The 26495-nt window shown below is 40.9% G+C and overlaps 1 long non-coding RNA gene across 1 annotated transcript; it reads right to left on the minus strand.

Annotated features, from left to right (window-relative positions):
• Nucleotides 1-2069: 2069 nt before the first annotated feature.
• On the minus strand, nucleotides 2070-14391 carry LOC147825968 (uncharacterized). The gene is made up of 3 exons (XR_015440120.1): nucleotides 14321-14391; nucleotides 13570-13795; nucleotides 2070-7613 (listed from the first exon to the last, which is right to left on the minus strand). It is a non-coding gene; the product is annotated as an uncharacterized LOC147825968 (long non-coding RNA).
• Nucleotides 14392-26495: the final 12104 nt, after the last annotated feature.

A 26495-nucleotide genomic window follows, 5' to 3' on the forward strand; every position in this document is an offset into this window, starting at 1 on the left:
GCATGAAACTGATAATCTTAGAGGGTGAAGATGCCTCAAGAGCCCTTGCAAAAGTAGAGAAGCTGAAGAAAAAAGACAGAGTTCTTTCTAAAAAAAAAAATACCATGATGCCCTCTGTGTTCTGCTGTTTTTCTTCACTGTAAAGGGGACTCGGTAAAAGGAGCCTGTCCCCTGTCCCCTACCCCATCACTTAGCTCTCCTCCTGGGTCAGTTAGGGTTAGCTTTAGCTGCAAATAACACAAACTCTCACATACTAGGGATCTAACCAACATACACATTTATTTTTCTTCCACAAAACCAAAGTCCAGAGCCAAGTGATTCATGGCTGGCTGATGAGACCACTGTTAAAACTGACCTTGCCGCTTTCCATCCTGCTGCTTTACCATTGTCAAAATGTGAGTTTTCTCTCAAATAGGTTCTTTAGTTTCCAGAAAATCAGGTTTATAACCCTGCCAACAGGAAGAATGAGAAGAGCACATCTCTCTTTTTAAGGACCCCAGACTGATCAGAACTAAGCCACATCTGTTCGTCAAAGGAACTTGGAAAATATAATGGCTACTGAAGGTGGCCGTGGGATTAGCTGAAATCTGAGATTCCATAAGAGATAACTGCAGGATAATGGACAAACCCATTTTGGGGTCCAGCTCCTTATAGGCAACCATTGTTGCTAGCTATTTGGTGTAGCCTTTAAGAGGTATTATTGATATTGCATAGATGTACACATCCCTACTTTTTTTCTAACAAATAGAAGCCTGCAAAGAAGCCTGCAAACTACACTTTTATTTTTTTATTCATTTTTTCTACATAAAGTGTATTTAGAAGATTGTTTCACATCTGTCAGTATAGATTTAGCTTTTTAAAATGGCTGCAGTTTTTCACTAAAGTAATAAGTAAAATCTTACAAATGCTGTTTTGTACTACAAATATACTATAATGGCTAGCATTCTAAGATTACTCACATTTGCAAACAAATCTGTAGGATACATTTCTAGGTCTTCCTATCTGTAAATTTTAATAGCTATTAACAAATTGCCTCCAAAATGCCCCATATTATGCTCCTTCCAAAATATGTGATAATGCCTATTTCCTAACATTCTAGCCCTGCCGTGTGCTATAAATTTTTTTTTTCACTTTTCTGGTATGTCTTATTTTTTGGAATACTCAAAATAGTAATTTTTATTTTAATCTGTGTACATTTTTTATTTTCTGTATTTGTTTCTTCCACAATGTATTAGTTTCCCATTGGTATTATTAAAAACTGAAAAAAATGACCACAGATATAGCTCTTTCTCATTGCATTTATTGTTTTCTTTATTATTTAATTAGTACTACATGGATACTACATAATGTTTACATCCCTTGTGGGAAGTTGGTGCATGTGCACAATATATTTTAATTCCTTTTATCTTCCCTTTTCCTTCTCATTTTTTGAAATATCATCTCTAAGATGTTTTTAATTTTTTCCATATCTTTTTACAAATTAAGTTCTAGCTCAATTCCATTGCTGTCTAAAGCATTGAATTTATTCTCTTAAATGTGTTAAGGTATGTTTTATGGACCAGAACTTGGCTCTGTTTTTATGAATGTTACACGTGAACTTGATCAGAGTTTGGTGCTCTGAGTTTTAGGTACTATATATCTTTACAGATTTCCTAGATGTGTCAATTTCCGATAGTGCGGCATTTATGTGTGCAGATATCATAGTGAAATCTTCTATTTCTCCTTGCAGATACATCATGTTTAGTCTCGTTTCTTTTTGCTTTACTGTTAGACATGTGTACATGAAGAATTATTACGTCTTCTCCAGAGAACTGACTTCTTTATCATATGTAATGCTTCTCTTTCCCCCAGTTGCTTTCCTTGTTGTAAAGTTATCTGCGTTAGAAATTAATACAGCTTCCCACTTTTTTGGATTAGTTTTGGCATAGGATATCTTACCCTATTGATTTACTTTTAATGTATCTATATCTTTATATTTAAAGTGGATTTCTTGTCGACCACATAATTTCTTTTTCTTAAATTTTTATTAGAATATGTTTGTGATATATACTGATTACATTCAGCTTTGGGATTACTACATAAATTTCTTATAGACAGTATTTCTTGTAGAGGACATAAATTTTTTGATCCACTCTGACACATCTATGTTTTAATTGTTTTTTTAAACCATTGACATTTCAGATGATTATTGACATATATTTATTAATACCTCCATCTGTAACTGTTTTTATGTTGTTTGCCCATGTTCATTGTTTCTATTTTTGTCTTCTATTCATTTTTTTTCTTTTTGTGGATTAAATTGAGTACTTATTATTCAATTTTTTCTTCTTTCTTAGTATATTGCCTATCCTTCTTACTATATTCATTTTTTAGTGGTTGCTCTAGGCTTGGCAATATACTTTTTTTTTTTTTTTCGTACCGGGGATTGAACTCCGGTCCTTGCGCTTGCGCAGCAGGCGGCGAAACCACTGAGCTAAATCCCCGGCCCTTGGCAACGTACTTTTAAAATGAATCCAAGTTCACATTGAAATAAAACTATACTACTGCCCGTATAATGTAACTATCTTATAATAAAATAATTCCATCCATGTATCATTGATGTCATTAATTTTCCATATATAATCACACATAGAATCTTATCCTCTATCTACATATACAGAGGAAACAGTTGCTATTATTGCTTTTAGCAAATTATGTTAGCTCACTGGAGAATGAGAAAAATAAAACATTTGTTTTACTTTCACATTGTTTCTCTCATGCTCTTCTTTCCATATATAGTTCCAAGTAATTTGGCCTGTAACATGTTCCTTTTTTTCTGAATATTTTCTTTTCACATTTCCTCAAAGAAAGACTACTCTAAAAAATTCTCTTAATTTGTCTGAAAAAAATCTTTATTTCTCATTCATTTTTGAAGGATCTTTTAACAGTGTACAGAATTTAAAATTTATGCTGTTTTTCTCTCTTCTTTTTAAATGATTTACTCCATTCTCTCTTTACTTACATGGGTCCTAAAGAGAAGTCACATTTCATTTTTGATTCCTGTTAAAGCAAGGGATTTTTTTTCCTTTGTCTTTTTTCATGAGTGTTTCCCCTTGAGTTCCTACAAGTTGACTATAATGTGCTTTATGTGTTGCATTTTTTGGTTGTTATTTTTATTGGTTTTGGTTTTACATTAACATTTCTTGGAGTTTTTTGAATTTTCATCTGATGGTTTTGTATCTGACACTAATTTTGGAAAAATTCTCAGACATACTGCTTCAAATAGTTTTTGTTCCTGTTTTCCCCTTCTTGTTTCCTAGTAAGAATATTTCCTTTGTAGTTGTCTCACAGTTTGGGATCTTTCTCCCCCCCCCCCCCCGTGTGTGTGTGTGTGTGTGTGTGTGTGTGTGTGTGTGTGTGTGTGTTTGTATGTACTCTTTGCTCCTTAGTTTGGGAAGCTTCTGTTGACATTCTCAAGCTCAAACCTCCTTTCTTCTGCTGTGTTCTATTAAGAAGCCCATCCAAGACAATGTTCATTTCTGTTACTATGGTTTTGCTCTACAGTGTTTCTTTTTTATTTTTTCCTCAGAATTTCCATCTTTCTATGTGCATTACCTATGTGTTTTTTTCATAATGTCTAATTTGTACATTAGAATCCTTTGCAGTTATAGTAACTTTGAATTTCTGGTCTGATCATTCTAACATTGCTGTCATATATAAATCCAGTTGTGTTGCTTGTTCTGTCTCTTTACACCATTTTTTGGCTCTTTTTTGTATGTCCTGTAATATTGTTGAAAGCCAGATGTTATGGCTTGTGTCTAGATGTCCCCCAAAGCATCATTTGGTCATAGATGGGGCTTTTCAAAGGTGGCTGGATCTAGAGTATGTGACGCTGGGATCAAGGGTGTGTGATTACTAAATTAGTCCACTGAATGGTCTGGCATAGTACAGGGTGTGGATAATGGGAAGGCCCACACTGGGTCTGAGTGCTACCCACCCTACGGGCGTGTATCCTGGGTAGAATATAAGGGACAGGGACAGGGATTTAGCTCAGTGGTTCCTCTGCCTGGTTTGCAAGTACAAGGTCCAAAGTTTGATCCCGGTACCAGAAAAAAAAAAAAAAAAAAAAAGAATATAAGGGACAGAAAGAAGGCTGCTGGCATCTCTTGCTGGTTGCTTGCTCACTGCTTTGCTGTCTCCTGCTTGCCTGCCATGGACTATTTCTCCTCTGCAATGCCCCTCTGCCAGGCCACAGGAGCCAGCTGACTATGGACTGAAACCTCTACAAACTGTCAGCCAAAATTCACCTTTCCTCCTTTAACTTTGGGTATTTTGTCTCAGCAATGAGAAAAAAGTAACTAAGACACTAGACACGATGAACTGGGTAAAAGGAACTGTGGAAAATAGGCATTAAGTAATGTGGTCACAAGGTGGAAGCAAAGTGGAAGCGTTGTGTGATTAGGTTTCAGTCTTTCAATGAGTTTCTGCTCCTGAAGTTTCATGAGTGTTCTTTTTTTTTCTATTTGGTGGGACAGTATGTATAGAAGCAACTGTAGCTGGATATTTTTCTCCCTCACATAAAAGGATATAGGGAGCTGAAGTCGAGTATGTTCTTTCCCCCAAGCGGAAGGTTAGTAAAGGTTTGAGTTGGGTTATTTCCTTTCCTGGGGTCATTTAGGCTCTGATAATACTTCAACTTGTGCTTCTGTAAAATGGTTTGTCTTGGTGTCCAGCCTTATTAAGAGAAAGCTTTGGCATTTGTGAGAATTGGTTGGCTACTTTCCTGCGACCTTGCTGGAAATACGAGGGGAATTTTTTCTCCTGATACTCACTGTGAGGACCTGGTTGAACACCTGGGGGTAAAAACCACAAAAATGTGAGGAAGCCTGTCTGACTTGATCCCCTGAAGTTTTGAACTCCTGGATTTGTTCACACTGAGCCTCCAGCTATTGGTCAGCTGGTTCACATTCATATTTTCCTCTTCAGTAGTGCCTTCTAAAGAGGTTGCTGCTAGTGGACTTTTGCTCCAGGAAGCTGTGAATCTCTGTATATGCCTGTCTGACTCAAATTTTTGTGATAGCAGTTTTTTTCTGGTGACTCAAAGAGTTGTTGATTTTTCAGTTTGCTCCTCTGATTGCTTCATGTTGGGACAAAGTGGAAACTCCTAAGCTCATCATATGCCATACTAAAAAGAGGTCTCCTTATCCTGTTTTGGGCATTAATAATTCCATCTTCCACACAGTCCTCATCCTCTGAGTATGTGGACATATGAAGCGATCATAAGAGACTGCTACCTTAATGATCTCCATTGAAGTACACCTCCCAGTATTTACACCTTTGTGTGGTTCCCTGCCACCATGACATCAGGTTTGTTCATGTGATTTGACTTGGTCAATGGGCCATCATCAAGTTAATGCATGCAGAGACTATAGAAGAGCTTGTATATTGGGCTGGCTGTCTTGAAACACAGCTGTCATCTATGGAAGCTAGGTGTGGCCTAGTGGAGGATGCATGATTGTAAGGAGACACAAGTCCCAAAATTCTAGCCACATTTTCAAGACCCAAGATATGTGGCTGAAGTCATTTTAGTTCTTCTAGGTTCAGCAACTCCATCAAGCAAATGTGGCTCCATAACAGCACAGGCAAGCCCAGCTTAAGGAAACAATGAAAGCACAGAATCATGAGCACTAAAACTGTAAGTATTTGAAGTCACTATGTACTGAGATGGTTAGTTATGCAGCAATAATTAATGAGAAAAGTTGCTGGTTTCTGTGATAATTTGAATAAATTTAAAGTCATTGAATTTATAGATCCTTCATGACACTTCATATAATCTCATGTTAGATTTTATTCTGTTTACCTGATTCTGTAAGATAAAGTACTATGGGTTACTTTAATGCCTTTTATTTCTAAATATTAGGTTTACTGTGAATTAGGAAGAATTTTTTTAGTTTTTAAATTAACGTTTCTGATGTAGTGACATTTCCAGTTTAGTGAGTAGGTTTTAAAAAAAATCTTCCAACTCTTTTACTTTGCTCTGAAATAAAGAGTGGCATCAGCATCTGAGAGTGAAGGGAGGATGAAGAGCCATGCTGTCTCCTCTTCAGCAACATGAGAAGTCCTGTAAGGAAGGTGGAGAAAGCACATGGACCGTTACACCCAAGATCTACTTGCTGTTGTGTGAAGTGCTACCTTTGTGGTTTGCTAGAGAGAAAATGGTGATAAGAAATAGGAACACTTGTATAAGGAATAGCACACACCAGATCATTGTTTGTTATATGTAAGTATATGAGTTTACATTAGCACACATTTGTTTGTTACTGCTGAAAAGTTTAATACATTGACTTTACAAAGTCAAAACAAGGCTTCTAAACCACTCTTATATTGTTCACTCTTTTAGTCACTGTGTCATTGCTGGAACAAAATACCTGACATGCACAAGTTAAAGGAGGAAAGATTTAATTTGGCTCAAATTGTAGAGGTTTCATTTCATAGGTGGCTGGCTCCAATGCAGGGCGGCATGGCAGAGGAGAATCAGTTCATGGCATGGCAGGCAAGAAGCAGTGAGGGATCAAGAGAAGAAGGATATATGTCCTTCCAGGCCACGTCCACAGTGACCTACCTCTTCCTACCAGGGTTTATAATTCCATCAGTGGACTAATCCAGGAGTGTCACATAACCATGATTCAGTCACCTCCCAGAAGCCCCACCTGTGGGTGCATGAGGTTTTGGGGGACATCTAGACAGAACATTCACCCTCCAGTGTCAGAACCCTACATGTAATGGCTTTCCCAGTGGAAGTCTGTTGGCTGTCCTGGTGTGCGCTGGTGGACAGCTGATTGTGGGCTGTCTCTCTCTCTCTCTCTCTCTCTCTCTGTTTCTCACTTAATCTACTGCATTGGCTGCTAGAACTAGGAAAACTGCATTCTCGTGGGAAGTTCTTCCTAGTGAGTTCCTGATATATAACTCTTTCATCAAAACAGAATCTGTGGCTCCCAATTTTGTGACAGTGTCACACATTTTACCCCAACTTGGCTCCTGTCACTCCCTTTCCATTTTCCTACTATCTCTGTAATGTCTCAATCATACTTGTAATTCTAGGGAAAATGGAAGCCCTTTTAAGAAATCTGAGTACTCTAAAAAGCAATCTCTTCTTGTTCTTCTCACATGAACTCCTACAAAAATTCACTTATCATCATTTGCTTAGGTGAGCTGACTGTAGGTATCTGAGATTTGTCCTAGAAAGTGAGTGTTAAGGTTCAAAGACCATTTTTAATGTTTTTTCTTAATTTAGCTCCCCTTTGTACATGCCACAGCAGTTTCTCACATGTAGTCACCACCAGATGTGTACCTACTGAATGAACACAAAAGGGAGTAATCCTTAGTTCAGTTTAAGTTCCCTAGCCTCAATGCAAAGCAAATTAAAAAGAACAAAGCTCAAGAAAGTTGGTGGTTTTGCTGAAGCTCTGTAACCTCCAATGGGGAGGCAAATACTGCTCATTTTCTTTGAGTGGAACCTCTGGTAGCATAGATATACATATTGAGATCTGCAAATCAGCAGCACCCAGTCGGCCAAAGCATGTTCAGCATCAGGTCTTTTTCTGCATATTGCTTCCATGGTGAGGAAGAAGAACCTGCAATAGAATTATTTATAACAGTAATGTGAGCCAATTGGAATGAACAAGTGATCATGCATCATTTTCCTTGGTCCATTCTAAAGCAACCCATATTGCATGGAAAGGCTGTAGGTTTCTCCAGGTAAGGGTATATCATGTTAGGTGCAACCCAGAAGTGTAGTTTTAGAGGATTAGCCTCAGGTACCACAACCAGTGAGGGGCAAGTGAAGGTCTGGCACCCAAACTTTTAATTCCCGATTATTCTCAACATGGTAAGTAGCACTTCCCACTTAGCCAAAAATAGATACCTGGAACTAAAATATTCCTGATGTAGCTTAATAACATGTGGGCTTTACCTTTAAGGAATTTATTTTTGTTTTGTTTTTTGTTTTTTGATTTTTTGTTTTATTTGTACGGAGAATCAAACTCAGGATCTTGCACTTGAGAGGCAGGTGAAGTGCCTCTGAGCTAAATCCCCAGCCCAAGGAAGATATTTATTGATAGGAAAGCTCCTGAGGGGCAGGAGGGGTCCGGAGTGGGTAGCCTTAAGGAAAGCATAATTTCTTAAAATGAGCAAACTGATGTAACTGTTATAAAGAATCCACTTGTCAAACATAGGCTTTTGAAAGGAAAGTTTATTCCAGTGAACAGGGACTAAAATCAGGAGACTGTCGCAGCTAGCTGGGAAAGATTTCATACGTGGGTGGATGGGCTAACAGCAGAGGAGAGAGAGATACTAGCAACTAACTGGGAAGGGAATTAGGGTTATATAGGTATTGAAGGGGCTAAGGAATCCGTGGTGAAATGTTTATGACTTGGATGCCCAAGCAGTCTGCTCAGTGTGCAGATAGTCACTGGACTCCTGGGCACCCGGGGTGGGGGGTGGGGTTGTATACTTTGTTTTGAGTCCATTTGCCCTATGTACTGAGAAGCTGCTGTTGTTTGCTGAAAGCAGCCTGTTTGTTTTGTCCTGTTTGTTTAGGCCGGGCCTGACAGTGATGACAAGTAACTAGGATATACTTAAGTACTGAGCAAACATAATTATCCTCATAATGAAATCTGTTCTATTTTTAGGATATACCTTCCCCCTTCTTGCATTTACAGATCTCAGCAGCTATGACACCATGTTACAGATGGTCATCTTAGGTCTGTGTTGTTTAGACTTGACCCTTGTCCTCTTTACTGTACTCTGGTTGTGTGTAACTTGTCACGGTCCCCTTAGGCTCCGATTAGGCTGCTTATAAAGCATAACTTCTCAAATTATTTTACATCCTTGGTCAAACAGGGACTTTTTGATGTGCTGAAGACACTTCATTTTCTTTTTCCTTTTTTTTGGTACCGGGATAGAACTCGGGTCCTTGCACTTGCACAACAGGCGGCGAAACCACTGAGCTAAATCCCCGGCCCGACAATTCATTTTCTTCAGGTAAGAGAGACTGACCCTATTCCTGGCATTGAATTGTTTACTTCTTTGATTTCTTTCTTCCTTTTTTCCCCCTCCTTTCTACTTAACTGCTCAACTTGCCTGGTGTTTTCGAGTTATTAGATTTTTTGGCAATGTTTGCTTCATTGTCTCTAGGATATCTTTCAGAGTTTTTTGTAGTTCTGGTTTGGCAGTCATGTATCTTGAGGTGCTTTTTGTGGTTGATTATTGTAGATGGGTAAGTTAATTAGATATCTTGTAGGGAGTTAGACTGGGCCAAGAGGAGTCAATCCAGACACATTCATGGGTTAGCATTATAAAAAGAGGAAAAGTAGGGCCGGGATTTAGCTCAGTGGTGCTGCTGCCTGCCTGGAAATCACGAGGTCCCGAGTTCCATCCCCATACAAAAAAGAGAAAGAGAGAGAGAGAGAGATTGGGGGGGGGAGTACTGCACCCCACTTACCTTGCCTGTTTGGCTGGGGATAAATAGCAGTGATTGATATTCTAAATAGGCATCAATCTCCCTAGCCCATTTCCCTTCCAGAAATTCCTTGTGACTTATTTTCCCATTTGATACCCAATATTACCTGGGTGACTGTACTTATAATCTTATTGTTTGATCATGGTTTTGTCCCACTTCATGCCCACCTTGTGATTTTCCATTGGGTCTTATAGTTTTGTCCCACTTTGTACTGGCCTCACCTTGTGGCTTTGCCCTAGAAAACACCTTTGAAAAGCGGGGTGAGCAGGCAACCCACTTTCCGGTCCCCCTTCTGTCTCTCTTGGACAGAAGCTTTCTTTCCCTCACTCAATTTTTCCTACTGTTAATGTCTGTTGTTCCTAGAATTCATTCTTTGATTTTAGAGGACACAAACTCCCATTTCAGCTATCTAGCAGGTTGCGAGTTATACTTCCCTTGTTTGTCTTATTTTTTCTTATGTGGATTACTTGCTGCCCTATATCATTTTTGGATTACTTAGTGTCTTATATCAGAAGTATTTTATTTCTCCATCAATTTTTAAAAGAAACTTTTGCAGGATAAATAAGTTAGGTCTGGAAGTTTTCTTTTAGGGCTTGAAACACTTCACACTAAATTGTCCTGCTTTTAAGATTTACATAGAGAGGTCTGCTGTAATTCTAATGGGTTTGTTTTTAGAAGTGATTCGTTGTTTTTCTCTAACAGCTTTTAAAATTCTGTCCCTATGTTGAACTTCTGGGATTGACTATGATGTGACATGGAGATGTTCTCTTTTGATCGTGGCTAGCTGGGGTTCTATATGCCTGATTTATCAGTGTATTTAATTCTTTCTTGTACTTGGGAAGTGTCCTGCTCTTATTTCTGTAAAGAGGATTTTTTTATGCCCGTTGTGAAGTCTTATGATTTTTCATTTATTCCAATTAATCTTGATCTTTTTTTCATTATCTAGCAGTTGTCAGGTCCATGTTTCATGTTCTCATGATTTTTAAGGTATCCGTGAGTAACTGGACTTTGAAAGCATCCCCATCTTCTAATTCTGACACTGGGAGCAGATTGTAGCATTTTAGATACCCCCCAAAGTCCCAGCTGCTTCAAGAAAAACAAACAAACCTTTTTTTCAGTTAATATAAGAAATATAGGGGAAAGAGTTCTGTTTAGACATAATTACACTTCATTAAAAAAAGGTTTCTTCATTTTTGTACAAGTGCAAAGTCTGCACACAGTTAGGTCTTTGTTGTTATTGTCATCGATGTTAATATAAAAATTGCCATTTGGGGACCGGGGATTTAGCTCAGTGGTTTTGCTGCCTGCTGCGCAAGTGAAATGACCCGAGTTCGATCCCCGGTACCAAAGAGAAAAAAAAAAAATTGCCATTTGGGAAACCAGTCAAAACTCAGAGAGCCAGTAAAAGTGTGTAGATCTCTTGTCTCTTTTTTACTTATTAGTATCCTTAAAGGGTTCAACTGAATATGTAATTCTTCACGTCCTGAAATGTTCTTTGGAGTTGCTGAGATAAAGACAATTACTTGTGGGCTTTATTCCAGTCAAGCTAAATTTCAGGAAAAAAAAAAAAAGAAGAACTGCACACCAACATAAAGGTTTCCAACAGCTGTGGGACCCTATTATGCATATTTTTACTGCTATACATTTTTTTTTAAGTTACAATAGGAAAATTGACTCAGTATAGAAAAAATGTGAAGGAAAAGATCCCTAAGAGTGAAACACATAAATCAGTTTTACTTTGCTTATGCAGCATAATAATGGCCATATTTAATGTAGGTATATTTTATACATTACCTTTAACAAACCAATAATTGTAGGTTGTGTGAGTCTTCTATGTGGTTTAAAAGTTAGTCTGAAAAAAATGCTAACAGAACATAGTGAGAAACTTTTCTGTTATGGGTAAACTCTAGTTTAATGGCTAAAAATATTACTTTTTATGCTATTTATACTACCAAATCAGGTTGCTCAATATTTTTCTGAGGGAAAAACTGTGTGTGTGTGTGTGTGTGTGTGTGTGTGTTGTGTATGTGAAGGTGAGATCTCTGAAACTAAAGTTTCCCTTAGAGATTCTCAAATGTGTTTATCTAAAAGAAAACCAGAAAGAATTAAGACATTTTTATAAATTTCATGTGTACCAAACTCAATTAATAGAAAAACATCGGAAGGGGTGAAGAGCAGTAAAAAATTGTTCTTTAACTGGATTTTTTTTCCATGCTATCCAATACAAAAGTGCTTCTCTGCAAAGAACAACTTGTGATGAAATTTTAATTATATTTGTAGATGTGCTTAAAATATAAAATCTACAGATTCAGGAAAGGTTATAGAAAGGGGAGAAGTAATTTTTGGTTATAACATTTCATAATCGAGAAAGAAGTTCCCTTATTTAACACATTTCCCTTATAGCTAGCATTTAAATCATGATTTATAACTTCTGTAAAATAAATTAAAAGGATGTTAAATTCTAGCAAAGTTATTGAAATCTGATCTGAGATTCATTACGACTAAAACTGTGAATCATTTTTAAGAATTAACTTAGACCCATAAAACTGTTAATGTGGTCTTAGTACACTGGAAATTAAAACTGCCCATCGTTTCTCAGCCTTTTGGTGAAGACCAAGTGAAATTAAAACTGCTCCGGACATTTCCCTTGACAGCTGTCCAGTCTCCACTAATCAGTTACTTTTGTAGGTCAACTTCATTTGGCACATTGTACTTGCAGTATAACTGGAATGCAATTATTTCTCAACATACAATCTGATCAAATCTTTGTAATAAAAACAAATAAGTAGCTGGAAAAGACGAAAATTATATTCCTCTGTAAATATAAAATATACAGAAAAATGGATTTATATATAACTATAAGAAATATATAAATATATAATTTATATATATACATATATAAAATACATAAATATAAAAAATTTTAATAAATACTACAGTTAACTTAGAATTTATTCCAGAATTTAGAAAAAGCTGATTGAATTCTAATAACAAAAAAATTCAATATATCATTTCAAATTTTTAAAAATATATGACAATGAAAAATTTTGCCTTAGGACCTAGGGTGATAACCGGCTGTTTGCCTTAGACTCCTCTTTCTTTCCACCCCCATACACCGAATCTGAGTTAGTACGTGGGGTGGGGGGTGATCGCAACTGGGAATCGCCCGGGGTGTCTGGGAGTTTGGCCCCTGGGTCCACGTGCAGGAATTGGCAGGATTCCTCTGGCTTTCTTTTTTTCCTCCCCCAAGTCCCAGTCTACCCAGAACCCTGGGGACCCAGCCCACCTACTTGAGTTCGGAGGCGTCTTCTCTGGAGCGCCTCAACCCCATCCCTGGCGTCCAGACCCGCGTTGCGCGTTGCCCCGGAACCCGAGTCCACAACAATCTGGCCAGTGCTCTTCCCTGGCCTTCCGCGGGAACCCGGAGGGGAGCGGTTCGGCGATTAGCGAAAACGCCCCCGCTCCGGAGCCCTGGGTTTGCTCTGGCCCACTAGGGCACCGCACCGGCGACGCGCCTCGTGCACCCTGGACAGCACCCGCTCCAGGGACCGGCACCCCGCGAGCACCTGCCTTCACTCGGGGATGGTCCCTGGCAGCTGAGTTTAGCAGGGTCAAGGAGGGGCGCGAAAACCGTCAGAGGGACATTGGCTGGGAGGGAATCCTGGGAGGCGGCGGCGCGGGCACTCGAGGTGCGAGGACGCACTGGATGGAGTCCCTGGAAAGTGCGAGATCGTCCCTTGGGGAAGGTGGCAGAGCGGACCCAACCGGGCAGGGGGGTACAGTGGGCACCTTGGGGGCCCGGGGAAGAGGAGTGGGTTCATCTGGAGGCTGGAGACCCATGGGCGGTGACCGGGCAGGGGACATGTAATGAGTTTGGAGCGGCTGTGGGCATCGGCGGGCGAGGTGGCGCGGGTGATGCCCGAGTCTGCGGGGCATCCATGGAGGAAGCCGGCTGGAGTCCTCGAATCGGCCGCCGAGGCAAGAGGTCTCCCGGAGCACGTCCGGCCGGCGGGCACAGCGACGGCGCGGGCCTAGGCGAGGCCGGGGGGGGGGGGGTCGTTGCCTCTCACCTTGAAGGCCACTGGCAAGGTTTCGGTGCAGCGCCGGGGCGAGGGCAGGATCAAACATGATGCTGGGACTCCCGGCTACCGGCGCGGTCGAGCTCTGGCAGGTGTTTGCGATGAGCCCCACCAGCGGGCGGGGGCGTGCCAGGCTGCTGCGCAGCCCCCACCGACTTGTCAGGTTGCAGGCTGCCGCAGTGGGGTGAGGGGCTGAGGCGGGAGCCGGTGCTCGAATCTGGGAGAACGTGCACAACACCAGGGGAGAAGAGGTCGGAACGGGGCGGGTGTCCTGAGAGGGCAGAGGCGAAGGGGCAGCGGAGAAGCTAAAGCGGGTCCCAGGAGCCGACAGTCGGGCGGCGGCGGCGGGGGACCGGGAGGGCGCAGATCTCCTTAGGGAGCGCCCGGCCAGCAGCTGCGAACTGGCGCGGTGCTCGGTTTACCCGGGAGGCTGGAGACTAGAATTTGCAGCTCGCTGGGGGTCCCTTGGTTCTGCAGGAGGCTGGGGAGGGGGGTTGCGCAGGCGGCCCCTCCCAGTCGGAGTCGAGAGGCGGAGGGGAACGGTTCCGGAATGCGACCCCCCCACCCCCACCCCGCAGCCGTGGCCCTGCGTCTCCCCCTCCTCCGCAGGGCGCCGAGGCTACTTCCTCTCCCTTCGCTTTGCACCCTCTCTCGCCCGCTTCGGTACATCCCCTCCCTCCCGCTATATTTGCAAAGCTTGCAAAGCTCCCTGGTCTCCCCCGAGGTAAGTTGCAAGCCTCACATCTAGGGCCGCGGGCGTCTGCGGCCTGCAGGTCGCTGTCCGGCTCCTCTCGCACCAACAGCCCGCCACAAGGACCCTGCGCGATGCGCTCCGGGCCCAAAGCAGTGGGGGCTGCCCTAATCCCAGGGAGCTCACCTCAGAATGGTTATGTCATTCTGCCCACAGGACAAGGAATCCCCCAAAATGGAGTGATTTGATGTACGGGGTGGGGGGACTTGCCAAAATACCTAGTTTTTAGAAATTCAAGTGAACGGCTGGACAGTTCTTTTTTCTTATATATTCGTTCTTGTCACTCCTAGGGAAGAAGGAGGAGATTTTTTTAAGAACTGGAAATCTACCAGCTTAGTAATTAAAATAAACTGCAAAACCTTTGCGGGTGGAGCAGCATTTTTCCATGAATTTCATTCTTTTATTAAGTCTGTCCTGCATCTCAAACTAGTTCTACTTAGTGTCTTCACTTTCTTCCTAGATGCATGGAGGGGAAGAAATCAATATTCAAAATGCTTCAATGGCTGTTATTTCCACTTTGGATACCCCCAAAATATTGTGGTGAAGGGGATGAAGGAGTACGGAGAAAAAATGATGGGTTTTACCTAAAGTGTGATTTTTGGAGGTTAGAATTTCTACTGGTTAGCTTTTTTTGTGGATTATATAGAAAGGAGTCTGGCTAGGGCGATTATTACGCTGATGAGAGTCAGCCTCAAACTGCCAGTCTTCAAAACAAATGCAACAAGGGGTTGTGACCATAGAAGGTGGGAAATCCGCGGGAGCTTGCTGCACCCCAATAACGGGCCACAAGGCTGTCCACCCTCTGCCGTGTACTGCTACGTTTCTTGCTTCTAATCAAACTGTTTTAAACCTGCAAAGGTTGAAGACTATGTATTTACAAACTCATTTATTTTTTAATAAAGAGATTGAATTGTCTTTTAAGTATTTTGAGAAAATACTGCGCTAAATCAAATTGGGAAAAATATTGATCATTAAATGGGCTTTCTTGTCCTCAAGAAAATATTGTTACATAGTGAGGAAATATAGTTACTAGCCTGCTTGTAGGTGTCATAGAGGAACTTGGTATCTTGATTCCCACCTTTGTGTACAGTTTCAAGAGGGATAATACTCAGGATGCTTCTAGAAGCCATGCTCTTGGTCTTTGACCTTCTAGCCCAGCCCATCAGAGTACTTAGTCTGAATCAGAGCTGAAGTTTCTTTGAGTAGAGTCCTTACTAGGGTGAGGCAGAAGAGGTGTACAATCACAAGCTTCAATCTCTTTTTTATTTAAAATATGGATACAGATCATTGCAAAGGCCCTGGATTTAATCGCCAATGCCGCCTCCCTCGCCCCAAATATTCATTAAGATCCCGGGCCACCCAATTCCTGAAGATAAGATTGCATCGGCCAATTGGGGACCTGAAATTCAAAAGAAACACCCAGCGTGGGTCACACGATCCCTGTCCCTCTTAGATTCACTCCTAAAGGACTCGCTGGGGTCTGGACCGCGCACACTCCCGGCTCCCGACAGTGCCCGCTGTCCGTGCTCCACTGGGAGTCTCCTGGCCCTCACTGTCCGCCTGGGGTGGATGACATCCTGGCCGGAGCTGGCGGAAGTAGCACCCACCCTCGGGCGTGAGGCTGTGCGCCACGGAGTCCAGCGCGCATGCGTACGTGCCGCCGGACGCCCCCTTATTTTCCCTTGATCCGGGCCCTACACTGTAGAGGTAGTGTCAGCCCGTCTTTCGCAGGCCGGTAACCTTTTCTTCCTGTAGTCTCTCTCCTCACCCACATCTGCTCCCTGTCAGTAGTGTCCTCTGTCGCAGGACCGCGCCATTTCTGCCCCCACACCCTCTGCAGCCGTGCCCACAGGTGTCCTGAAGCAGAATTGGGCAGGTGCCTGGAAACGCTGAGGTCCCCCTTGCCACGAGTGTCGGACGCCTGACTCCTCGGGGAAGCCGGCGCGCTGGGGTGGTGAGGCGTCTCTCCAGGTAGTCTGCAGCGGGGGGGGGGTCCATACAGAAAAACTCTCCCTTCGGACTCAGGGAAGGAATAGGGAGTGTTCATGGCAGCGTCCAGAAAGAGGAAAAAGGCCCCTCTCATCCATGGCTTGAGCCCTCGGCTGTGGTCCCTGGGGAAATCATTCAGCTGCTTTATTTCGGTATTCGGGGCTGTAATACAGGGGTGATAATAACCCGCTGTAACATTGTGAGGCCTGTTTTGGGTTTTTGAGGCAGAGTTACAGTAGAGTCCAGGCTGGCCTAGAACTCGGGATCCTTCTGCCTCAGCCCCGCCCCCGCCCCAGTTTGTTTTAAAAGTTCAGAATAACTATAGGTTCCTATTTTCTCAATTAAAAATCTAGATTCCAGGTCTGACAAGTGAGAGTGGAGTTGTGGTGATAGTGGACTGTGGTACCTGACATCCAGAGACAATCCTGAACTCTACACATGGATAAACTAACGTGTCTCCGTGAGGTTAGTAGAAACGTACACTTTAAACCATGTGGGTATATGTTGCCACATAATGGGTGAGTACAGTCCAGGTCCTTGTGTACAGCGAGCTGAGAATTGCCAAGTGTACAGCCTGTACCAAGTGGCAAGCATCTACATTTATTGAGGATCACAGGAAGTTGTGCTTAGGGCAAGTCCATGCCAACAAAAGAAAAGGCACAGGCCGAGAGGGGGTTCAGAGATGACAGAAAAGCAAGAACAAGCACACCAGATCACAGCACACAGAATCAGTAACAGCCGCTGGTAAATCAGACTTTCAGAATTTAAATGTAGGCACCTCACCCCGGGCGCCTCCCCTGAGTCTCCAGGTACCGTTGACAGGAATGATTGACAGGGTGCTTCCTTATCTCAGGAGCTCTCAACAAACTCTGTTTGTCCCAGAATTCACTGTGACCGAGAGTCCACCTATTTGTGACTAGAAGGAAGATTTACTTGAAGAAAGAACTGGTAGAATTTCTGGTCAATGTTTCAAAGGGGATGTATTTGGCTGACTGTAAGGAACAATTTCTTGAAAGTAAACTTTGCAAAAATAAAATGCCCTTCATTGTGGCATTGCAAGGTTTTTGGCTTGGGATATCCAGACAAAGTGTGTCTAAGTCTAGAGTCTCACTTTCCCATAGAATTCTAGCGTAGTGGAAATGTTATGTACTCTATGTGTGTCCCAGTATGGTAGCCACTAGTAAATCCCGCTGCAGAACTTAATTTTTAATTTTTGTATTACTGTAATATACATTATGGTTTAGTTTGGGTGATTTATTTGAGTCTATGAATCTGTCCATTTCTTTAAGATTTTCCAGCTTATTCTCTTAATTTAAATCACAATTCTTATTTTTGAATGGTGGACATAATTTGTGATAAAAGACCAGTTTAATGTTTTATAGATACATAAAACTTTAATTACATATAATTGTGTATGCAATATAAATCATAGAGAATATATTGATATATCGATTTTATAAACACAAAGGCTAAGTGATCAAATGGGTCATTTTCTGACCACTTTAATAAAGTATTTCTATGGTAGATTGTGAACATTTGACTATTCATAAACAGAGGAACAGGTACAGTTGCACTGTAGAGCTGTCTACCTGTGCTGTATGCTAGGCCTTCATAGAGGCATTAAATGCACTTTGCTCCTTTGATACATTATCTTACTTTGTCATTTCATTTGAATTTATGTATTTATTTAGATTTTATGTCTTCTCCTTGGTGCTGCTGATTTTGTTGCTATAGTGCCAGACTCAGCCTGCAAGTGCAGCTTAGCTTGACTTTTCTTCTTTTTTGAATCTCCTCCCAGTGTACTACAAACTAGTAATGAAATTTAGTAGGTTTTATCTGTAATAAGAACGTATAAGCTAAGAAAACTTAGCACACTTTCTTTTCTAAAAAAAACCCACTTAATCTTTGGTGCATAAAAATTAATGTCAAGCCAGGTGTGGTGGCACACATCTGTAATCCCAGCACTTGGGAAGGTGAGGCAGGAGGGTTGCCTCAAATTCAGTGTTAGCCTGGGATACATAGTGAATTCAAGGACAGCCTGAACTACACAGCGACCCTGTCTCAAAAAAAAATTAATGTCCATTTTGAGAGTTGAGATACATGCTTCTGGATGTAGAACTGTGGTCACATTTTTAAAGACTGAGATTGTCAGGTATCAGGTCACAGTTTATTTGTAAGTCCTTTGGAACGGAATCTTTTTTCTCAGTGAGGTAATGTAAGGATTTTTACCTTAGGTTTCTAGGTTGGCTCAATACTGTATTTTTTAACCTATAAAAATGTCTAAAGTAATACTGATACTTAGCTATCCTTAATCACTATTCATACCATTTAGAAGGAGTAGGCAAGGCTTCTGGCAAAGGTCAGAGATAGGGACTTTTGATATTGGTGAAGGTTCACTAAAATTATATTCCATGTTACCCAACTTGCCAAGGACTCAACTGAATATTGTCAGTATCTAAAAGGGTTCAGCAGTAGTAAGCTTGTATGATTTTCTATAGCAGGGAAACAAATTATTTAAAGGATTTACGACTCTGAAGGACTGTGGTGGCAAAAGGTTATGGAAATTTGAGGTGCTGGAGGTTGGGATCACAGCCTAAGCTGGTAGAAGGGATTGAGATAAAAGTACTATGAAGTTGATCAACTTGCAGAAAAATTGGGGGAAGAGAAGGAATTTGAAATTTCAGTGAAGTATAAAATGCAGTAGAGTGCAAGTAGTTATTAAAAGAGTTAGAGAAATAGAAAATTGACACAAAATAAATGCATCAACTTCGGCATATCCTCCAGAAAGCCTTTTTTTTTTTTTTTCAACATATTTAGTCTTGTGAATTACTTTTCTGTGTGCTTGGCCTCTTGTACTTCTCTTAAGAAAGTCCTCATTTTACTGTTTTACTGTGATCTAGTTATTTGTCTCTTTCTCTTCCCTGATTATAGGGATTGCTTTAATTTTTTTGTTTTACAGTGCCTGGCACATTTTGAATTTTACTCAGTGACTAGGAAGCTGTTATCACCGTGCAGTAGTGTCATTTTGGAAGGCAACTGCCATGGGGTGGCTGTGGTTGAGAAGAGGTTAAACGTCTTCTAAGTAGAATAGGTAGGAGATACAGGCAGGAGTAATTTTTGTACTGTGTGTCCGTAATTGAAATTCAGATGAGTACCTTATCTCGGTCATTCTCCAGTTTTATTAAAGCCTTTGAACTTTTTATATCGTGCCTTGGGGTTTTGGGGGTTCTGTATTACTTTTTTTTTTGGTACTGGGGATCAAACTCAGGACCTCACACTTGCCAGGCAGGTGCTGTGCTACTGAGCTACCTCCTGGCCCTCTGTATTACTTTATAAATAAAGCTAAGTCATGCTCATTATTGTCTTATTACATTAATTTTTTAAAATCCGAGCTGCATGAATAACGTTTTTAAGTATTAACATTCTGTATTCAGAGTTCTGATCTATTTGACACTGCTTCCTTACAAAATTACATATGTTTATTTATGATGTGTGGAAGACAGAAAGCTTAATGAAATCTTACAAATATGAGTAACTCCTATTCTGCTTTTACATATCTCTTTGAACTTTGTTATTTACAAGGTCCAAATAAATGTATGTGCTGCTGAAGCAAGCACTATGAAATCCAAATAAGAATGTTTACCTCTTAAGGTTTTTGTTCTGTGGATTAAATCAGATATGAATGTAAATAATTTATGTGATAGGTAGTTCAGTGCAAATCTCTATATAAATGTTTATACCTTTTAAATTAGGTTTTATAAGATTAGAGATATAACTGGATTTCTGCATTTTCTTTTTTTTTTATGTAGTACTAGGGAATGAACCAAATGCCTGTGCATTAAGCTACATATCCCGTCTGTTACTCATTTTTCATTTTGAGACAAGTCTCACTAAGTCGCTTAGTTGCCCAGGCTGGGCTTGAACTTTCTTTCCTTCTGCCTCTTAGCCTTGAGAGTAGTGCTGGGATTACAAGCATAACCCACCACACCCAGCTTCAGCATATTCTTCTTTGGGGGTGATGTGCTGGGGATTGAACCCAGTTCCTTTGCACTCACCTATAAGGTCCCGCTAAGCTGCTCAGTTTCCAAGTCTGAGCTTACTTGCCATCCTCCTACCTCAGTCAGGCAGAGTGCTGGGATGCAGGTGTAGGTATCACTATTTCACGGGAGTCCCTGTCTGGTATTCAGAAACAAAGGGATCTGTTTAAATAATGTTGTTTTGCCTGAATGAAAGTCTGAGTGTTTCAAGAAATCAGTTAGGTCAGTTATTTTATTTACTCATGAAGAAACTGAAGAGCAGAATGGTGGGTTGATTGGTCCTAGGGTGTTCAGTTGGTTAGTTAGGGCCTGAGGACTATATACCCAGTATTCTGAATATCAACCCAATGACCTTTCCCAGTGCCTTTCTGATTTCTAAATCATTGTTATGTGACTTTCTCTCTTATTCCTCACTTTTTAAACTGCCAGCACTTGTTTATTTGTTTTATTTTGATATTTGATATTTGACATGATATGGCAAGATTGGTCTTATCTGAAAGTGATGAGTGAAATATACACACACACACACACACACACACACATATCTTGAAGTATTTTAATTCAGAGCTTTTTTTTAATGTGATTTCAGTTCTGTGACCAGGTATTATAATCTGCTCTGCAATGTAAAGATTTCATTCATTTAGACATTTACTGGGATGGCTTAAATTTCATAATTAAAACTAACATTTAGCTGAAAAACCTTATTCTTAAATTTTCTTGCTTTCATGTTTCATAAGCTTCCTTTAAAAGACACATTGATGTATTTATGATCACCGTTTCGGAGCCAGACAGTATGTATACAAATTATTTTTTGCTTTGAAGTTAATTTTTTCTCATTTTTCTCTAATCTCACCTCTTGACATTTTAAAAATTACTATTCAGCCAATTCGTGAACTAATGTTTTGTGATATATGTAAGTGGCTTGAGCGAGAATGTGAATCAGTTTTCTGTTTCATTGAGGTAGTTTCCTGTGATTAAAGTATAAATGGTGTGTGTTAGAATTGCCTAATGCAGTTGGTTTAAGTTCTTGTGCATGTCCCTTTTAGCTGATTGTGGATTCATAACACAGTTTTGAGGTGGGCATCTGTAGGCAGACCGCATTTGTTCTGTAGAATTACTGTATACCAATGAGTGTTTATTTGTTCAGCAAATACCTTTGAGCCCTTGGCTTTGGAGATGACAGCAGTAAATAAGAGAATGAGTGAATGAATTGGTCAAACAATTAACAATAGTTGTCTAAACAAAAAGTAAAGAGCCTTACAAAAATGATTTGGTAACAAACAGTTACGGAAACAAAAAGATTTGCTAAAGAAATATTATATCAGAAAAAAGGAAAATACTTAAAATAACATTGTTGGAAAGGAAGAATGGTAGTAGGTAGTTTGTATGATTTAAAAAACTGGACAACTTTTCAATAAAACATCTCACAAAGTATGAGTTCACTACCAAAGAAAGAAGCCAAGATTAAGGAATTGTTTACACACACATTCAAACGAAGTGTTAATGGTGTCCGTCTGATGCAGGCATTGGTGGTGTGTGGCTATAATCCCAGTATTTTGAGAGGTTGAGACAGGAGGGTCCCAAGTTTGAGAGGTAATGGCAGTAAGAATAAACCATTGTAAATAAGTGTGATATTGCACAAATTAGGTTGTACAATCTTAGGGATTGGTGGGATAGTGAATTGCTTATAAAAGATGATTCTAAGGTTTCTATCCTAGAGGAATGGAAATCTGATGGTACCAGTTGAAGCTTGAGTTTCATCATTTGTATCTTTTTTTTTGGTAACAGGGGTCGAACTCAGGACCTTGTGCTTGTGAGGCAGGTGGCAGAACCACTGAGCTAAATCCCTGGCCCCATATCTTCATTGATTATAACAAATGTTTGAGAGTCTATCATAATTGTTGATAATACAATATGATATGAGGAAAAAGAAAATAAAAGGAAACCCAAAAGGAATAGAGAAACAGAATCCATTCAGCAGGTAAAAATTCAGAGATGTATATACTAGTCTCCTCTGTTGTTAAGATGGGGCAGAAAGTTTTGCTGTTAAGCTTCATAACAAATATTAAGACATATAACTGTATTCTACACTGTCTCAAAAGAAACTAGATTTGATCTATGCAGTGACATAGTCCGGTTTTTAGGAGGACAGCATTTTTCGGTGGTGAGGCCTGTGAGAGTGTCCTTCCATGGAAGCCTGTGGGAACACCGCGTTATGTGCTCAACAGTGTCCTTAACTCTAGGTTTGCAGCAAGCACAACAGCAAGTACTGTATTGGTTGGATCGTCTAATACTGTATCTTTCACTTTGGGGAGTGGGAACAGCACTATTAATTAAAAGCACATTTATTTTCAAAGAGGCTAGTGGAAAGTCTGATCTCAAGACTGGTAGCTTCAAACTGTGCTCACTGGAACTTCAGGTCTCAGCAGGGCCCCCATATCTTCCTCCCCTCATGTCCTCTTTAATCTGAGCAGCTCCAGTTTTATCTGTTTTGTAGACTGGGTTTGCATTTAAAACTTGATGTTGGAAGGCTGTTCCATAGCTTAGAAAGGTTTGAAACTAGTATGTATGACCATGATTTCAAAATGACATTCTGGAACATACATGAACATTTCTCTTATTGATATAGGACCTCCAAATGACATAGGGGAAATAATATAACTCCCAACCTGTTAGATGTCCAGTACGCCGAGTTCATGTTCCCAAAATTGAAGAATGAATTCTGAGGAACAATGGAGGTTAAGAGTAGCAAATTTTATTGAGAGAAACAGGAGGGGACCTGGAAAATGGGTTACCAACAAGCCCACATTACAGAGGAAGCTTTATAGAGCAAAATCACAAGGCGGGTATGACCTGGGACAGATCTATGATCAACCAGTAAGATTAAAGTATAGCTGCTTAGGTAATATTGATCCTGTGGGGAAGCAAGTCACATAGTAAGTGTACATGGAGAGAAGAAGGACCTTTTTGGAAGAGATGAGTCAGGAGGTCCTGGTCACCTACTTGGGTGACTGATGCCTGCCTAGACTTTATTGGACCAGGTAATACTGATTATAGCATATAGTTTATCCCTTGGGCAGATATTTAGGCCTAGTCATTCCATCTTTATCTTGAGGCCTGGCCTTCAACAAATGTAACCCCAGCCACAGTTATAATGTGTTCTCATCTTCCACTTCCTTTGAGGGCCTAACCCTGTCTGACTGCCTATCATATTTCTACCTAACTTAGTTGTCTATAATATTATTATGACTAATGTGTAAGATAAATAGTTAGAATCATAACAGATATATGTATAATTATATATGATTTATAAATCAATATGTTAATGCTTGACAGTACTTGTTTTTTGGTGATAGGGTACATGATAAAAAACAATGTATCCCACTGAGTTTGAGTAATAGGTAGAGTGACTTGCAGATAACATTAAGATAGTAATATTTTACAAAATTGAGCCTTTGAATATATTTGGCTTTCAAAGTTGTATTCTTTGGTAAGAAAACATGGCCAAAATACATCCTGCATTGCGATTTAAAGGCACCAAACATATTTTATTAGCATATGAACAGAGGTTTGAATTTTTTATAACATCAGATTATAATAATTTATATTTGATACACGTGAAAGCAATATATACTTTCAATATGCTTATAAGTGTTTTGTGATCTTGTGTCACATTTGAATCTCAGAGCATCCATGTGAGGCCAGACATGCAGGTGAGGGATTTTGCCTATATTTTATGTCCTGAGGGACATTTTAATACATTTAATACACATCAATCACTTTTCTAGGTTCTAAGTCACCTAGGTTAAATGGAAACATTTCTAAACTTAAAAGAATAAAGCTTGATGTTAGAGAATAGTACATGGCAATTACTAAACCATGCCACTTAGAAATAGCACCTTATACATGAGAGGTTTTAATATTCTCTATCTTCTTGTTGTTTTATTATGTCCCTTTCCTTGGCTCTGAGTCTTAGCTTTATTTTTCAAGTGGCCTTCCTTTCTTCTTCTATTAAGTTTATTCTTATCTTAAAGGCACACTCTCCTTTCATGTTCAGAATTTTTGGCTAAGGCCTTCTAGGCAAGCGTTAAAGTGCTGGTTTATGTACAACTTCTTTACCCAAAAAGTTCATGTTTTTCAGTACTTTTAATTTGTAGTGGATTTTAAATTTGTGTAAAGCATGTTTCTGAAGGTCCTTCATGGTTCTTTTTGTGCCTGTTGTAAAGGAATTAAGTGCTTAATTTACCATTGCCATTCTGGGTGATATTCCAAGGGAAATCTGCACACACAGGCTCTTACTGAAATTGTAGAACCTGAGGTTGTCTTCGTGGGACAGGAATGAAAAGATTCAGGTAGGACAAGGAAAAGAGTAAAGCCTATGTGAATGAGCAACAAATTATATTATTTGTAGCTAGGGGAAAAGCTGTTGTAATGGCAGAGGCCAGCAATGAATGCATAGGTTGGGGGAAATTTAGACCAAGGAAATGAGGAAGTGTGAGAACGATGTGGCTGTGCTATCTCCGTGGGAGAGGATCTCCTAGGAGAAGGTGTCTGGGAGATGGAGGGTTTGGTGGGTCTGGAAGGCAGTGGTTGAGGCCTCTGTGGGAGAAGTCTGTGTCAGAACTCTGGAAGGCAGAGGCAGGGCTCTGTGCCTTCTCTTTGGGTGTTTTGTGGAAGCACTCTGTGGAAAGTCTGTAAGATCTCTGGGAGCTTTCAGCCTGAGGTCTCTCTGAGATGCCTCTGTGCCATCTCCTGCTCACTGAGTACAGTCTCGGGGGGAGGTCACTGCAAGACATCCCTTTGTAAGTGTCTCTGTGAGGTCTCTGGTGTTAACATGTGTGTCCCGTAGGGGAGGTGCACATGTGCTCATCTTTCAGGAGGGTCTGAGATCTGTGTAAGGTCTTGGAGACTGAGTGATTTTCTTCAGGGGGATGTGTGTGAGGACAGTGTGGCAGTCTGAGGTCACTGTGAAATGTCACTGAGGTCTCTCTTGGGGTGAATCTCTCTCAAAGGCCTCTGTAAGAGGTCCACGTGGGTGTGTTTGGAATATCTTTGTGAAGACTTTGAAGTTGGTGTTCTATTTCTGAGGGAAGTCCTCGTGAGACATTTCTGTGCATGTTACTTAGTGGTGTCCGTGTGGAGGCCCAGGGTGTGTGTTGGGGGGGGAGTCTCCACATGGGGCTCTTTGGGTTCTCTCAGTGTGGGTCTCTGTGTAAGTTGAGTAGGTCAGGGCAAGTGTCTTTGTGGATGTCTCTCAGTGTGGGCCTCTAATATATACCTCTATGTGGTCCTCTATCAGTGTGTGTCCTTGAATTCTTTGCGAGAATCTTAGAGTAGATCTTGGCTTTGGGTTGTTTGTGTGCGGCCCTGTAGAGTTGTGTGTGTGGGTCTGTGTGGAGGTCTCTGTGTAGGTGTATATGTACATCACTGGGAGAGTTTCTACTAGGTTATTGGTCTGTGGGCATTGGATCTCTCAGTGTGAGTCTTGGTCAGGGACTTTGTAAAGGACTCTGAGGAGGACTCTTAAGAGTGTCTGGCAGTACGTATCTGTGTGAGGTACCCTGTGGAGATGTCTTTGGTGGTGTGGGTGTCTATGGAGGTCCACCGCCCTCCACCATGACCTCCTGCCGGTATGTTTCTGCCTGGGAGCCAGCTGTGAGACCATAGTCAGAAATCTGCCTTTCCTCGTTGAAATTGTTTTTCTCTGGTTGTCGGTCACGGAGACCAAGATAGGATGAACACATTCTTCTCCCCACTTTCGGGATCTCCTGCTTTCCCCTGTAGATGGATGCTGGGAGGTGGAAATGTGGGCTGAAAGCAAACTAGGGCACAGTAGATACTGTTCCTCATCTGTCCCCACATCCATTTAGCTCCTGGAATTTATCCAGGTCTCTCCCCGTGTGTACAAATCCTGTGTGTACTTCCCCTGCTGGTCTATGAGACAACCAAGAACTGTAGCAGAGAACCTGTTCTTGTGACCGAGGCCAGGCCCTTGGCCATTTTCATTGCTGAACCTTTCCCCTAGGAGAAATGTGGGGTCCACATGCATAGGTAAAGGTCAACAGTCTGTGAGTAACCTCCAGAGCTCTCTAGCCCTGACTTTTCCAGTCATTTTCAAGTGGTCCTTTGTGCAATTCAAG

The sequence above is a fragment of the Heterocephalus glaber genome, unplaced genomic scaffold (assembly GCF_053883595.1).
Source record: "Heterocephalus glaber isolate CG9 unplaced genomic scaffold, H.glaber_assembly_v1.0 deba00001481, whole genome shotgun sequence".
Classification (NCBI taxonomy): Eukaryota; Metazoa; Chordata; class Mammalia; order Rodentia; family Bathyergidae; genus Heterocephalus; species Heterocephalus glaber.